At 50.0% G+C, this 15,498-nt stretch overlaps 1 protein-coding gene and 1 long non-coding RNA gene across 3 annotated transcripts in view; one reads left to right on the top strand and one right to left on the bottom strand.

Moving 5' to 3' along the window:
* LOC138672137 (uncharacterized) overlaps positions 1-5,846 on the bottom strand; it is a 40,424-nt gene extending 34,578 nt beyond the window's left edge. Inside the window, exon 1 of the long non-coding RNA XR_011319601.1 lies at positions 5,807-5,846. This is a non-coding gene — a long non-coding RNA (uncharacterized lncRNA). The remainder of the gene's footprint in view (positions 1-5,806) is intronic.
* Positions 5,847-5,911: 65 nt separating this feature from the next.
* POR (cytochrome p450 oxidoreductase) overlaps positions 5,912-15,498 on the top strand; it is a 67,981-nt gene continuing 58,394 nt past the window's right edge. The window contains exon 1 of one of the 2 annotated variants that reach the window (XM_069757275.1): positions 5,912-6,233. The gene's annotated coding sequence lies outside the window, so the exon portion shown is untranslated. Of the gene's footprint in view, positions 6,234-9,211; positions 9,439-15,498 lie in introns of those variants that run through there. The other variant, XM_069757277.1, reaches the window with a different exon arrangement.

A 15,498-nucleotide genomic window follows, 5' to 3' on the forward strand; every position in this document is an offset into this window, starting at 1 on the left:
AGTAGGGCCATTTGGGGGGAGGGCTCGTGGCGGACCCCAGTCATCAAATGAAAGGCATCGAAGACTGAGTTCCAGAAGGGTTGCAGGGGACCACAGGACCACCAAACATGAAGCATAGAGCCCGTTGCGGAGCCACATCTCCAGCAGGCGTCCAAGATCTCCGGGTTAATCCTGTGGAGAAGGACGGGACACCTATACCAGCGTGTCAGTAATTTATAATTCCTCTCCTGCGCCTGACTGGACATCGTCATCTTATGTGCAAGAGTGAAGATTTTTAGACTATCCGCCTCAGAAAAGGTGATCCCCAGGTCCCTCTCCCAAGCCTCCATAAATCCAAGCGTAGTAGGGGGAAGTGAATTCAAGACCAGGCCATAGAGCACCGAAACCACGTGGGAGGGACCCTCGGTAGGGAGCATCAGGGACTCAAATGGTGTCAGCGCCCCCATCGGCACACTGGAAAGAAAGCTCCGCAATTGCAGAAACTCCAGCCAGGACAGCGGTGTCGTAAGATCAGAACCTCGTAACCCCCGCATGCCGGAGAGCCCCGCAAGCTTATCCTTCACCTGACCCAGTCCCACCCCGTCAAGTCGTGACCAACACAGATACATAGATCTATTCATTGCTGGGGGAAAGGCCGGATTGTCAAAAAGGGGACTCAGTCTGCTCAATCGGGAGGTCAGGCATAATTTCACATAGGATCTATCCCAGAACCTCAAAACAATCTGTGTGAGTGGAGCAAAACTCGACACAGGTGGGCGTCCGGTCCCCCCCAGCCAAGGCAGCCAGTACAAAGAAGAGGGCGATAAAAGTTTCTCCAGGAGCACCCACTGTTTATGAGCATCACCGAACCTCCAGTCGACAATCCTAGAGAGCAAGACTGCCTGATAATAACATTTAAAATCAGGAAGGCCTACCCCCCCTTTAGTCTTGGGTCTCACTAACACTGAGAATCGAGTCCGCGGCATCTTAGTTCCCCAAATAAAGCTATTGATAGCTGACTGCAGGCGCCTGAAAAAGCAATCCGGAACCTGCACATGAACGTGTGATTTTGACAAGAGATCATGAAGCGACTTGATGCCTTGGGCATGAGGGATAAATGTATAGAGGTTGTTTACATCGAAAGTTACTGGAATTGCATCAGGATGCATTTGCTTTAGATCTCTAATCACTTTCAAAAAACTCTGTGTCCAATAGAAAAGAACGGCTATTTTTATTTAATGGAGTTCTAATTTTTTCAAGAAAGATGGAGACAGGAGAAAGTAAGGAGTCGGTTGATGCAACGAATGGACGGCCTGGCGGGTGTTTATGGTTTTTATTGATTTTGAGGAGTATGTAGAGGACAGGATTGATGCAATATTTATTGAGGAGAAAGTCACGAGTCTCTTGGTTATTAATCCTTTGGCAACATTTTTATCCAGAATGCCAGTAATTAGGCAGCTAGTTTTGTATGTAGGATCATGAAGAAGGTGTTGATAGATTGCATCATCGCCTAGTTGTCTATAAATCCCAGATACATAGTCCGTTTTGTTCATAACAACTATAGTGCCGCCCTTGTCGGCTGGCTTGATAATTACATTCTTGTCATCCCGTAAGATTGAGTGAGGAGAGATTAGGGTGGTAGTGTCGGACCTAAGCGTTTGAAAAATCTTGTTGATGAAGCCTATAAAGGTTTCAGGGGCATGACTACCCAATGGGGGTCGATACATACACTTAGGGTACCGTCACACTTAGCGACGCTGCAGCGATACCGACAACGATCCGGATCGCTGCAGCGTCGCTGTTTGGTCGCTGGAGAGCTGTCACACAGACCGCTCTCCAGCGACCAAGGATGCCGGTAACCAGGGTAAACATTGGGTAACTAAGCGCAGGGTCGCGCTTAGTAACCCGATGTTTACCCTGGTTACCATCCTAAAAGTAAAAAAAACCAAACACTACATACTTACCTACAGCCGTCTGTCCTCCAGCGCTGTGCTCTGCTCTCCTCCTGTACTGGCTGTGAGGGTCGGTCAGCCGAAAAGCAGAGCGGTGACGTCACCGCTCTGCTTTCCGGCTGACCGACGCTCACAGCCAGTACAGGAGGAGAGCAGAGCACAGCGCTGGAGGACAGACGGCTGTAGGTAAGTATGTAGTGTTTGGTTTTTTTTACTTTTAGGATGGTAACCAGGGTAAACATCGGGTTACTAAGCGCGGCCCTGCGCTTAGTTACCCGATGTTTACCCTGGTTACCAGTGAAGACATCGCTGAATCGGTGTCACACACGCCGATTCAGCGATGTCTACGGGGAGTCCAGCGACCAAATAAAGTTCTGGACTTTCTTCCCCGACCAGCGACAGCACAGCAGGGGCCTGATCGCTGCTGCCTGTCACACTGGACGATATCGCTAGCCAGGACGCTGCAACGTCACGGATCGCTAGCGATATCGTCTAGTGTGATGGTACCTTTTGGGAGTAGACCTAGACTGCCAGCAGTGATCTGGGGCCCTCCACTGATAGGAGGAGGAGGTACAGGAAGTGAGGAAGGGTACGTCGTAGCAGATCGTTTGAAACTTTCTTTCGTCGTCTAGTGTCCCGCTGTGGCGGCATGATCGCATGGTGTAACATACAGTGGGGCAAAAAAGTATTTAGTCAGTCAGCAATAGTGCAAGTTCCACCACTTAAAAAGATGAGAGGCGTCTGTAATTTACATCATAGGTAGACCTCAACTATGGGAGACAAACTGAGAAAAAAAAATCCAGAAAATCACATTGTCTGTTTTTTTAACATTTTATTTGCATATTATGGTGGAAAATAAGTATTTGGTCAGAAACAAAATTTCATCTCAATACTTTGTAATATATCCTTTGTTGGCAATGACAGAGGTCAAACGTTTTCTGTAAGTCTTCACAAGGTTGCCACACACTGTTGTTGGTATGTTGGCCCATTCCTCCATGCAGATCTCCTCTAGAGCAGTGATGTTTTTGGCTTTTCGCTTGGCAACACGGACTTTCAACTCCCTCCAAAGGTTTTCTATAGGGTTGAGATCTGGAGACTGGCTAGGCCACTCCAGGACCTTGAAATGCTTCTTACGAAGCCACTCCTTCATTGCCCTGGTGGTGTGCTTTGGATCATTGTCATGTTGAAAGACCCAGCCACGTTTCATCTTCAATGCCCTTGCTGATGAAAGGAGGTTTGCACTCAAAATCTCACGATACATGGCCCCATTCATTCTTTCATGTACCCGGATCAGTCGTCCTGGCCCCTTTGCAGAGAAACAGCCCCAAAGCATGATGTTTCCACCACCATGCTTTACAGTAGGTATGGTGTTTGATGGATGCAACTCAGTATTCTTTTTCCTCCAAACACGACAAGTTGTGTTTCTACCAAACAGTTCCAGTTTGGTTTCATCAGACCATAGGACATTCTCCCAAAACTCCTCTGGATCATCCAAATGCTCTCTAGCAAACTTCAGACGGGCCCGGACATGTACTGGCTTAAGCAGTGGGACACGTCTGGCACTGCAGGATCTGGGTCCATGGTGGCGTAGTGTGTTACTTATGGTAGGCCTTGTTACATTGGTCCCAGCTCTCTGCAGTTCATTCACTAGGTCCCCCCGCGTGGTTCTGGGATTTTTGCTCACCGTTCTTGTGATCATTCTGACCCCACGGGGTGGGATTTTGCGTGGAGCCCCAGATCGAGGGAGATTATCAGTGGTCTTGTATGTCTTCCATTTTCTAATTATTCCTCCCACTGTTGATTTCTTCACTCCAAGCTGGTTGGCTATTGCAGATTCAGTCTTCCCAACCTGGTGCAGGGCTACAATTTTGTTTCTGGTGTCCTTTGACAGCTCTTTGGTCTTCACCATAGTGGAGTTTGGAGTCAGACTGTTTGAGGGTGTGCACAGGTGTCTTTTTATACTGATAACAAGTTTAAACAGGTGCCATTACTACAGGTAATGAGTGAAGGAAAGAGGAGACTCTTAAAGAAGAAGTTACAGGTCTGTGAGAGCCAGAAATCTTGATTGTTTGTTTCTGACCAAATACTTATTTTCCACCATAATATGCAAAAAAAATGATAAAAAAACAGACAATGTGATTTTCTGGATTTTTTTTTCTCAGTTTGTCTCCCATAGTTGAGGTCTACCTATGATGTAAATTACAGACGCCTCTCATCTTTTTAAGTGGTGGAACTTGCACTATTGCTGACTGACTAAATACTTTTTTGCCCCACTGTATATCGTATACGATGTGCGCATAGTAACCAACGGCTTCTACATCGCACATACGTCATGAAATTATCGCTCCAGCGTCGTAGATTGCAAAGTGTGACAGCAGTCTACGACGCTGGAGCGATATTGTTACGATGCTGGAGCGTCACGGATCGTACCGTTGTAGCGATGAAAATTGCACTGTGTGACGGTACCCTAAGTCTCAGTTGGCGATAACATTTTTGGAGTTCCATATCAAGTAAGAAAGTTTTACATTTATGTGACAGATAAAACGACATTCCCTTTTGCAAAACAGTTAATTCTGCCAGACTCAAACTCCTAGATGAAACATTTACTACCACTGGTGCTGTACCTGGGACCATATCTGTTGTTCCGCTTGCACTGGCCCCTTGTCTGGTCCCCATCTACAGCGCTAGCAGTAATATCCTTTTTTTATTACACTACTTCACTTTGTTATATCGTTCACTCCCCATCTCCTATCATACCCACTGTGGTACACTACTTCTTGCAGAGGGCACGCACGCTATACAGGTTTTCAGTGCACGGACGGATAGGACCTTTTCGCGTCATACACGACGTCACTTCCAGTCACGCGTCCGGCCTCCGATCGGTCAGAACCACGGCTAACCCAACCCCGCCCCTGGTCCTTTTAGTCTGACGTATCACACCAAGCACTAGCGTGCACATGAACAGGCGGTGGATACCGCGGTCACGCCACCACACCGCCACTGAATTCTTTAAGGACCCTTGGTGGGTTTATTAATCAATCTTCTCAATCCATGTCCTATGTGATTTTGTTCACTAAGGTTACACCACCACATAGTCCGTTTCATTTACACCTTTACATTGTGGTATGAACCCACCTTTCAATTACTTTTTTTTAATCATTATTATTATTATTATTATAGCACCATTTATTCCATGGCGCTTTACATGTGAGGAGGGGTATACATAATAGAAAAAACCTTTTGTTTTACTTTTTGTAAAAATGTTACTTTGATCCATAGTTTGTTTCATATGTACCTTGTATCCCAATATGGTTATAACATTATTATTATAGCGCCATTTATTCCATGACGCTTTACATGTGATATGTGACCCTCTGGTATTTTCTCACTATAATTTTTTTTGTAGTATTCTGATGAAGGTCCTTGCCGACCGAAACGTCAATATTGTGCTACTACACTGTAACTAAAATCTTCTCTGTTTTTCACGTAGTACTTTTATTCCTATTTTCTTACTACCTCATCATGACGCAACGATGATGTCACGTCGAGTCTACAAATCAGGGGGGGCGCTGGTGAGTCAGGCAGGTACTGGGTGGTCCGCAGACCTCCCATCCAGCAGCTACAGAATACTAGTGACGTCGCGGCTGGACCACGGTCCTGTGAGTCCGTTTGCCCACCCTGTAAGACCCCAGAATTAGTGAAGGGGGCCAGCAGCCTGACAGATCCATAGTCACTCCTGAGTGGCAGTGGAGACGTAGCCAGCCAACGTGACACTACTGCACTGAAGGGTTAACTCTGCCATTGCAGACGATTGCACGTAGCCTCCGCCCTTACACAACCCGATTACTCACTGCCCCTTTAACAAAAACCCTCACCTCTGCCCAACTTCTCCTAACGTGACGTCACTCACTAGCTCCGCCCCCATTCCCCCTCCCCTACAGGCTCTCCGAGCTCTGGTGCGGCTGGCTACGGAAGTGGGCGGAGCCAGGAGCGTACCAAGCCGCACAGCTGCATAAGAGGGGTGGCTGACATTCCGTCCGCGTCATATTCTCTATCTGCACCAGATAACTTTGTTTTCTTTTTACTTTTGTTAATTTTTTTAATTTTTTTAGACTAATGTTCCTATAACCGCGACTTAAAACTTGGTAGTTTATATCGGGTTATTCTCGGACACCCCCACACTCTTTGCCCCGGCAAAGTGGGCAGCGGCCCTGAGTCAGCTGACGTCCGTGCGGTGTCAAGCCGGGGTGCCCAGCTCGTTGTTCTTCTTACCTGGTGGCGCCGCTGAGAAGACCGGAACCGGTAAGTCGTGTGGTAGTTGTGCTTTACGGTAAAGTGCGGTGTCGGTGCTTGTTGTCACGGAGTCTTCATCACGTGTCTGCAGGGTCCTAGCACCGGCTGCATTGAACAGGTAAGGTGCAGCTCTGTGCACAGTGGTGTCTATGGGAGCTATTCCATTAGGGCAGTGTTAGGCAGGACACCCGGGCATGTGCCTAGGGCCGCACACAAGTGGGGCGCTGAGATTTTATGTTACTGTTATCTGCTTCTGTAACTCTGGGAATTTTCCAGTGGTAACCCTATGTCAGGAATATAGCGGGCGCCGATGTTGCTGTTCTACTGGGGAAACTTGTCACAGGCAGTATAATGTGGCCACAGATGCCAGTATGTGGAGCGTCGTGCCCACGGATGTGGGCGTGCGGTGTTCCCACGGATGCCAGCGTGCGGAGCGGTGTTCCCACGGATGCCAGCGTGCGGAGCGGTGTTCCCACGGATGCCAGCGTGCGGAGCGGTGTTCCCACGGATGCCAGCGTGCGGAGCGGTGTTCCCACGGATGCCAGCGTGCGGAGCGGTGTTCCCACGGATGCCAGCGTGCGGAGCGGTGTTCCCACGGATGCCAGCGTGCGGAGCGGTGTTCCCACGGACGCCGGCGTGCGGAGTGTTGTGCTGACAGATGCCAGAGTGTGGAGCGGTGTGCCCATGGACGCCGGCATGCGGAGCGGTGTGCCACGGACGCTGGCGTGCGGAGTGTAGTGCTGACAGATGCCAGCGTGCGGAGCGGTGTTCCCACGGATGCCAGCGTGCGGAGCGGTGTTCCCACGGATGCCAGCGTGCGGAGCGGTGTTCCCACGGATGCCAGCGTGCGGAGCGGTGTTCCCACGGATGCCAGCGTGCGGAGCGGTGTTCCCACGGATGCCAGCGTGCGGAGCGGTGTTCCCACGGATGCCAGCGTGCGGAGCGGTGTTCCCACGGATGCCAGCGTGCGGAGCGGTGTTCCCACGGATGCCAGCGTGCGGAGCGGTGTTCCCACGGATGCCAGCGTGCGGAGCGGTGTTCCCACGGATGCCAGCGTGCGGAGCGGTGTTCCCACGGATGCCAGCGTGCGGAGCGGTGTTCCCACGGATGCCAGCGTGCGGAGCGGTGTTCCCACGGATGCCAGCGTGCGGAGCGGTGTTCCCACGGATGCCAGCGCGTGGAGCATTCTGCCCATGGACGCCGGCATGCGGAGCGGTGTGCCACGGACGCTGGCGTGCGGAGTGTTGTGCTGACAGATGCCAGAGTGTGGAGCGGTGTGCCCATGGACGCCGGCATGCGGAGCGGTGTGCCACGGACGCCGGCGTGCGGAGTGTAGTGCTGACAGATGCCAGAGTGTGGAGCGGTGTTCCCACGGATGCCAGCGTGCGGAGCGGTGTTCCCACGGATGCCAGCGTGCGGAGCGGTGTTCCCACGGATGCCAGCGTGCGGAGCGGTGTTCCCACGGATGCCAGCGTGCGGAGCGGTGTTCCCACGGATGCCAGCGTGCGGAGCGGTGTTCCCACGGATGCCAGCGTGCGGAGCGGTGTTCCCACGGATGCCAGCGTGCGGAGCGGTGTTCCCACGGATGCCAGCGTGCGGAGCGGTGTTCCCACGGATGCCAGCGCGTGGAGCATTCTGCCCATGGACGCCGGCATGCGGAGCGGTGTGCCACGGACGCTGGCGTGCGGAGTGTTGTGCTGACAGATGCCAGAGTGTGGAGCGGTGTGCCCATGGACGCCGGCATGCGGAGCGGTGTGCCACGGACGCCGGCGTGCGGAGTGTAGTGCTGACAGATGCCAGAGTGTGGAGCGGTGTTCCCACGGATGCCAGCGTGCGGAGCGGTGTTCCCACGGATGCCAGCGTGCGGAGCGGTGTTCCCACGGATGCCAGCGTGCGGAGCGGTGTTCCCACGGATGCCAGCGTGCGGAGCGGTGTTCCCACGGATGCCAGCGTGCGGAGCGGTGTTCCCACGGATGCCAGCGTGCGGAGCGGTGTTCCCACGGATGCCAGCGTGCGGAGCGGTGTTCCCACGGATGCCAGCGTGCGGAGCGGTGTTCCCACGGATGCCAGCGTGCGGAGCGGTGTTCCCACGGATGCCAGCGTGCGGAGCGGTGTTCCCACGGATGCCAGCGCGTGGAGCATTCTGCCCATGGACGCCGGCATGCGGAGCGGTGTGCCACGGACGCTGGCGTGCGGAGTGTTGTGCTGACAGATGCCAGAGTGTGGAGCGGTGTGCCCATGGACGCCGGCATGCGGAGCGGTGTGCCACGGACGCCGGCGTGCGGAGTGTAGTGCTGACAGATGCCAGAGTGTGGAGCGGTGTTCCCACGGATGCCAGCGTGCGGAGCGGTGTTCCCACGGATGCCAGCGTGCGGAGCGGTGTTCCCACGGATGCCAGCGTGCGGAGCGGTGTTCCCACGGATGCCAGCGTGCGGAGCGGTGTTCCCACGGATGCCAGCGTGCGGAGCGGTGTTCCCACGGATGCCAGCGTGCGGAGCGGTGTTCCCACGGATGCCAGCGTGCGGAGCGGTGTTCCCACGGATGCCAGCGCGTGGAGCATTCTGCCCATGGACGCCGGCATGCGGAGCGGTGTGCCACGGACGCTGGCGTGCGGAGTGTTGTGCTGACAGATGCCAGAGTGTGGAGCGGTGTGCCCATGGACGCCGGCATGCGGAGCGGTGTGCCACGGACGCCGGCGTGCGGAGTGTAGTGCTGACAGATGCCAGAGTGTGGAGCGGTGTGCCCATGGATGCCAGCGTGTGGAGTGGTGTGCCCACGGACACCGGCGTGCGGAGCGGTGTGCCACGATCAGCCAGTATGTGCTTCCCTGCCGGGGTTCTGATCAGTCAGTGGTACATACAGCTAAGGTACATAGCCTAGGAGTATACAAGCCATGGGAGGCATCTCCGCTGGGAAAGCAGCGTCCCACCCCGGCAGTGAGCGTGCAGCTGTACGTCATACCGGCTGTGAGCACCGGGGGTCTGTCTGTGCTTCTGAGAGCCTCAGGCCAAGCAGTGGATTCACAGCACTACACGTGAGCACCGAGAAGGAACATGACGTCTAGGACATTTTTTTTAATGCTATTTTTTTTGTAAGTTTTTTGGATGGAGTCTGACTATTTAAAGGGGTTGTCCACTGCCTACCATATTGCTGACCTTTCCATAGGCCAGGTAATCAGTATGAGCTTGGTTGAGGTGTGACCCTCACCGACCAGGTAAGTAATGGTTTTTATTTTCTGACATTTCCTGCAGCTGCAGTCATTTTTTTTGGACAGTCCGTGGTTTTACTTGTCATTATCAGACGACCGATAAATTCCCGGTGTTTCATCTCCGCAGAATGTGGAGTGAAGCAGCTGATGAAAACCGAGAGCTCGCCATCCATAGTGAATGTGTGAACAGTCAGATGGAGAGTAAGTTGTAAATGCCCCTGGTCTTACTCCGCACTTTGTGTGGTTAAGGTGCCATCTTTCAAGGGCAATGTTAGATAAAAGGGTGGTCCGCTGCTCGGACAACCGCATTCTTAAATGCTGTAGTTTCCAGAGTAAAATCTAAGAAGCTGCTACCCATCTGCCACTGTTCCTGCGATGTGGATGCCTGCTCTCCCAGCATTCGCAGCACATTGTTATGCCACAGGAGCGCTGCTGATTGGCTGCTTCCTTCAGACGTCTGAGTGTCATCTGACAGAAGTGTGGGTCCTGCAGCCCATTGATGCGGTCACATGGCTTAATAATATTGCGAGTGCAAGGAGACCCAGTGCCTACATCACTGGAATGGCACCTGTGTGCCCACTGAGTATAACGTATTTTTACATTATTTTACATGAGTACTACAGCATTTTAGAAGGGTTTGTCCAAATATTGGACAACCCCTTTAAGTGTTAGGCAAGTTTCACATATCTCACGTCTATGGTCTGAGTACGGACCACAAAGTCGTGATAAATCGCTGGTCTTATCACCAAATCTCAACTATTTTTTTTTTTTTTTTTGTATACTTATGAGAGCTGTCACAGAAGGGGGCTCGCTAGGTGAAGTGAATACTCTAATGCCAAAGGTCCGGGTGGGCACATGGGGCACGGATAGGAGACGGCAGAGTGACTGGAAGCCCCAAACGGGTGATAACCTTGACGACTGCAGACAGATAGTTGCCCACGTAACAGCGGGACCTGGAAACCGCCAAGAGGCATCCCGAAGGCTGTGGACAGGAACTGTGCACAGACAAACATAGTGTTGCTAGAAAGCCTTATGCTTTTAAGCTATTACTATGGGCATACAGATAATGGAATGGTTCAACCAGTCTTACCTGTATGCCTCATAGCTGTGGTCTTGATGTTGAGAAATGCACTCTTAATCATTTATGTTAATGATTTCTTCTAGGCTCCGGGGCGTTTGGTGCCTGGAAGAAATCCCTGCCTCCTCTCCATTAAAATATCTCCCATGCACGTCACACTGCCCTGTGATGTGCAGTGCCATAATCCCGCGCCTGCGTCATGCCCTCGCGTGGCTATGGCTGCCTTATCCGCCCTTCTATCGGCAGTGTCTTCATCAATCTTCTGGGCAAGTGCTGTTGAGTCTCTACTGCTGTGTAGTGATTTGCCTGTGCAGAAGAAGGATGAAGAAACTGTCCATAGAAGTGCGGCAAAGGCATCCATAGCCATGCAAGTGCACGGCGCATGCGCAGGATTATGGCACTGCAACTGCACATCACACTGACCTGTGACACGCAGTTGCAGTGCCAAAATTCTGCCCATGCGCCGTACGGTTATGGCTACCTTATTACAGCGTCGCAACTGCACGCCACAGGGCAGTGTGACGTCATGGGAGGGGGTGGTATTGCAACGAAGAGGAGGCAGGGATGTCTTCCAGGCACCACAGACCCCAGAGCCTGCAAGAAATCATTAACATAAGAGATTAAAATGTCATTTCTCCTCATCTAGACCACAGCTATGACTGAGGCATACAGGGAAGACTGGTTTCACCATTCTATTACCTGTATGCCCACAGTGGTAGCTTAAGAGCGCCCTAGGGGTGACAGATTCCCCTTAATCCCAATACACAGGTCTGTGTCTTGGGAGGCCTGATATAGGCCTAAGGGTATGTTTCCACGTTCAGAAACGCTGCGTGTTTGACGCTGCATAGAGGCGCAGCGTCAAACCCGCAGCGTCCAGATGTTACAGCATAGTGGAGGGGATTTCATGAAATCCCGTCTCCACGAAGTGTGTGAACACGCATCCAGCGGCCCTGCGTATCCGGACATGCGGCGCGTCTTTTTAGATCGCAGCATGTCCGTTTTACCTTGCGGTGACTCTGCGCCACCGCAAGGTATAACACAGGGCCCTATGTGTGGGGTGCGATGATTCCGGATGTGTGCAATGAACACATCCGGCATCATCGCGTCTCCAGAAGGGGGCGGAGCTTTGGGCAGAGTGAGTTTGCCGCTCTGTCAAAACCGCCGGCCATCCTGAACGTGGACACGTACCCTTAGAAGTTCAACACATGGGGCACGCTGGGCAAGTAGAGAGCAGAGCACCGATCCGGGACAGGTGTGTAACAAGGGTATTGTGCTCAGGTCAGGTGGCCACAGCTGGTCTGGACATTGTATAACCAGCCTAGCTTTTCTTGATGCAAAGAATAACCTTTATTTGCTGAAGCAGGAATACCCCTTTAACTGAAAGTCCCCTGCATGACCTATGCTATTCACATTTCATATCGAGCAGCAGTGAAAAAGTCCATTGGACGTAGCCATCTTTGCTCTTCCAACCTGCTGCCCGCTATGCCATTCTGTGCGCCCTCCAGCCACCTGTGACTCCTATGGTCAGTAAGGCTCATAAACTATGGGGATGGCTGTACTCACGGTGTGGTCATCCGGACTCCTTTTTTTATACAATATTGGAAGTTCTAGTAATGGAAACCCCACTTATTAGATTGAGGCATGTACAGTACAGTCAATATATATCTCGGGTAACAATACCCCTTCATATTTTCGGCTGCTTTGGGAGTGGTACAGTCACAATATTTGGCACACAGACCAAAAGATGGTTGTGCACTCCCCTTTTTTTTTTCCCGTTATACATTGTCTCATAGACATATCTGTGGGATAGTGTTATTTTGACACCAGTTTTATTACAATGGAATAGCCTATTATATTCCACTGATCACTTTTTGAGGACCGAATTGAACATCAATGCAATGATCTGGCTATATTGGAAACATGGAATCTTTTTCTTGAAAGACCACTCTGTTTTACTGATGATGGAAATGGTGGAAGTTGACTTTCCTATCCCGTACCGGTATCAGCCCTGCTTCCCATATAGACAGTGGATCTGTATGTTGGCCTCCATTGTCATATATCGGCACTACATGATCCTGTAATAGAAGGCTGGCAGGTGAGATGATTTTCCACCGTTCCCTACAAGGGTGTTTATGGCAAGTTTGTGCCCTTAAACTGGTTGCAGAGGTCATGGGAGGAGAGTTGATGTACTGTTGTGTAATTTTTATATAATCTGGTGCTGTTTGAGGTTTTGTTTGCTATCGTGAACTGGCTTTACCTTTCCTATAACAGGCAGTTCTTTCCTCTGGTTCTGTTGCAACACTTATTGGATACCTGTCAGTTTTTTTTTTCTTTTAATCCTATTAGAGTGTTTAACTCTACTATTGCACGGTTTATGGAACTATTGGCATGTGTGCCCAGGTAATAATGTTCCCCCAAACTGGTTTTTGTTAGGAATACAACTTCTCCCCATTAATAAAAAGTATAGTCAGTATAATTAATCGTGACTCTCTTGATGGCATTTTGCCAAGTTGTATTTGGGTAGATCCGGAACACATGATAACTTATCTTGTCAGACTTCACCCCTCCCCTTACCCATGAGCTAAAGTACAGCCAAGGGCAGGATTTACTCTTGTGCCGTATGATCCTGATATACAGGACTGCATAAAGTGTGCATAAAATCTTTTGTGCCTCCACACCCAATACATTGGAATCTTTGTACATTGTGTACAGGGATGTACATTATACTCAAGAGACACTCTGTTACCAAAACCAGGCTAAAGAGAGCCTGCAGGCACATCGGTCTCCGCAATCATCCAAGGCTGGGGGAGGCTTTTGGCCTCTTCTTGGAAGAGCTGGTAGGGTTATATAAAAATAGGGTTTAAAAAAAAACAGTCTGGAAAGGGGAACAAGGACATTTTGTAAGGCTTTGGGACTCCACCCTTGATATCTCAATTTGAGAAGGTCTGGAACAGTCATGAACTTTTCCTTAGATGCTTCTTCATGTGCCTTGTGTAGTCAGCCAGCATCAGGAGGACATGCATATAGGAATATTGGCCTGGTAGTCATGGATGAATAGTATGGCAGAATCGGTTACATCGGCACCTCCGTGGCAATTATGCTCAATGGACGTTTGCGTGCAAGTGCAACACACGCCGCTACAGCTGGCATGAAGAACATGCAGAACCGCAGTGTATGGACATTAAGGCCAGCAGTGATAACGTGGTAGAGCGTTCACCCAGAGTCCTGTACTATGCTAGCAATCTATCTTCTGTCTGTCAGCCAAAGCTGCTGCGTAAAAGGCTTATATAACAAGGCAGTGATCCAAAACACAAAAGCAAATTTACATCTGAATGACTAAGACCAGGAGAACGCTTTGGATTGACATAATCGGCCTCCTGACTAAAACTCAGTAGATAAAGGTTTGTCAGGACCTGAAATGAGCCGTCCACCCACAAAAACTCTCACCATATCTGCAATTCCCTAACAGCAATGTGACAGATGCCCAATATAGTGAATGTTTGTCTAGGCACTCCTGCTAGTACAACCGTACGATGCATGGCTTGGTACTCCTTGGCGTTGTTTGGTTGCCTCTGCTCCTTCATGTAAGGTCCTCAGGGAGATCACAAATGAAGGTGGACTTCAATTGTGATGGGCTTGGTGACTTTTTTTTGTGTGCCATGTTTGAGTTGTCAGAAACGCGTGTGGTTGAGTGAGAATATGCATTTTTTTTGGCATCTAAAACATGGGTTCCATCTTGTGTTGTAGAAAGTAGAAGATGGCTCTTTTAAGGAAAATAGGTGTAGGTGTTCGAATATGGCAAACCATTTTATTTATTTAATTTATAAAAAAAAAAATGCACAAATCTGCAATTGCCATAATTTACCCCACCCAGAAAATAAGGTGTACATGTTTTTACGACACAGTGAAAACTAACAAATTAAAATCTGAGAAAAAGTGGAGGAATTGACTTCACATAAGGTACACTGCATACGATGATACTGCATGGGTATATAGTGAGTAACTGAGCCACCTTACATAAAAATCAATAGCTTCATTAGTAGAAAAGAAGGAATTTCTCATTCTGACCAGAAGCAAGAACGAAAACCAAAATGCTGTACTTTTCTGATACAGTATGTGTAAGATAAGATTGCGGGTCTCAGCCAGAGAGGGCAATGTATATTTAGATGACTGCCTACAGGATCATGCAATACGTGTTATTACCATAAGGGTAAGTTCACAGAGGGAGTTTTTGCTGCATTTTTATGCAAATTTTCAGCTGCTTTTTGCAGTACCAGCAAAGCCTATGAGATTTCAGAAATCTCATGCACACACATTGCTTTTTGTGTGATCAGTATTTTGTGCTTTGCTACGTTTTTTGGACATAGAGCATGCCACTTCTTTAAGCGTTTTTGCTGCGTTTTTCACCCATTGACTTGAATGGGTGTTGGAAAAACGCTGCAAAAACACAGGTATCATTATTTGCTGTGTTTTTGCTGCTGAAAATCAAAGAACATTACCATGGAGAAAGAGGGGAAAAAAAAACCCGCATCAAAACCTACGTTTTTGACGCAGCTTCTTTCCTGCCAAGAAGATCGGGTTTTGCTGCAGAAAAAAAACAAACGCCCTGCGTGAACTTACCCGAAGGGTATGTGCACACGTAGCGGATTTTGCTGCGGATCCGCATCAGTTTTCCATGAGTTTACAGTACCATGTAAACCTATGGAAAACCAAATCCGCTGTGCCCATGCTGCGGGAAAAAAACTGCGGAAACGCAGTGTTGTATTTTCCGCAGCATGTCAATTCTTTGTACGGATTCCGCAGCGGTTTACATCTGCTCCTCAATAGGAATCCGCAGGTGGAAGCTGCACAAAAACCGCAAAAAAAACGTGGTTAATCCGCAGTATGGTTTACCTGCGGATTTAGCAAAAACAGTGAGGAAAAATCCGCACACCAATCTGCAACGTGTGCACATGGCCTTACTCTCCCAATGAGGGGTCCTAAAATTT

The sequence above is a fragment of the Ranitomeya imitator genome, chromosome 3, assembly GCF_032444005.1.
Source record: "Ranitomeya imitator isolate aRanImi1 chromosome 3, aRanImi1.pri, whole genome shotgun sequence".
NCBI classification, from domain to species: domain Eukaryota; kingdom Metazoa; phylum Chordata; class Amphibia; order Anura; family Dendrobatidae; genus Ranitomeya; species Ranitomeya imitator.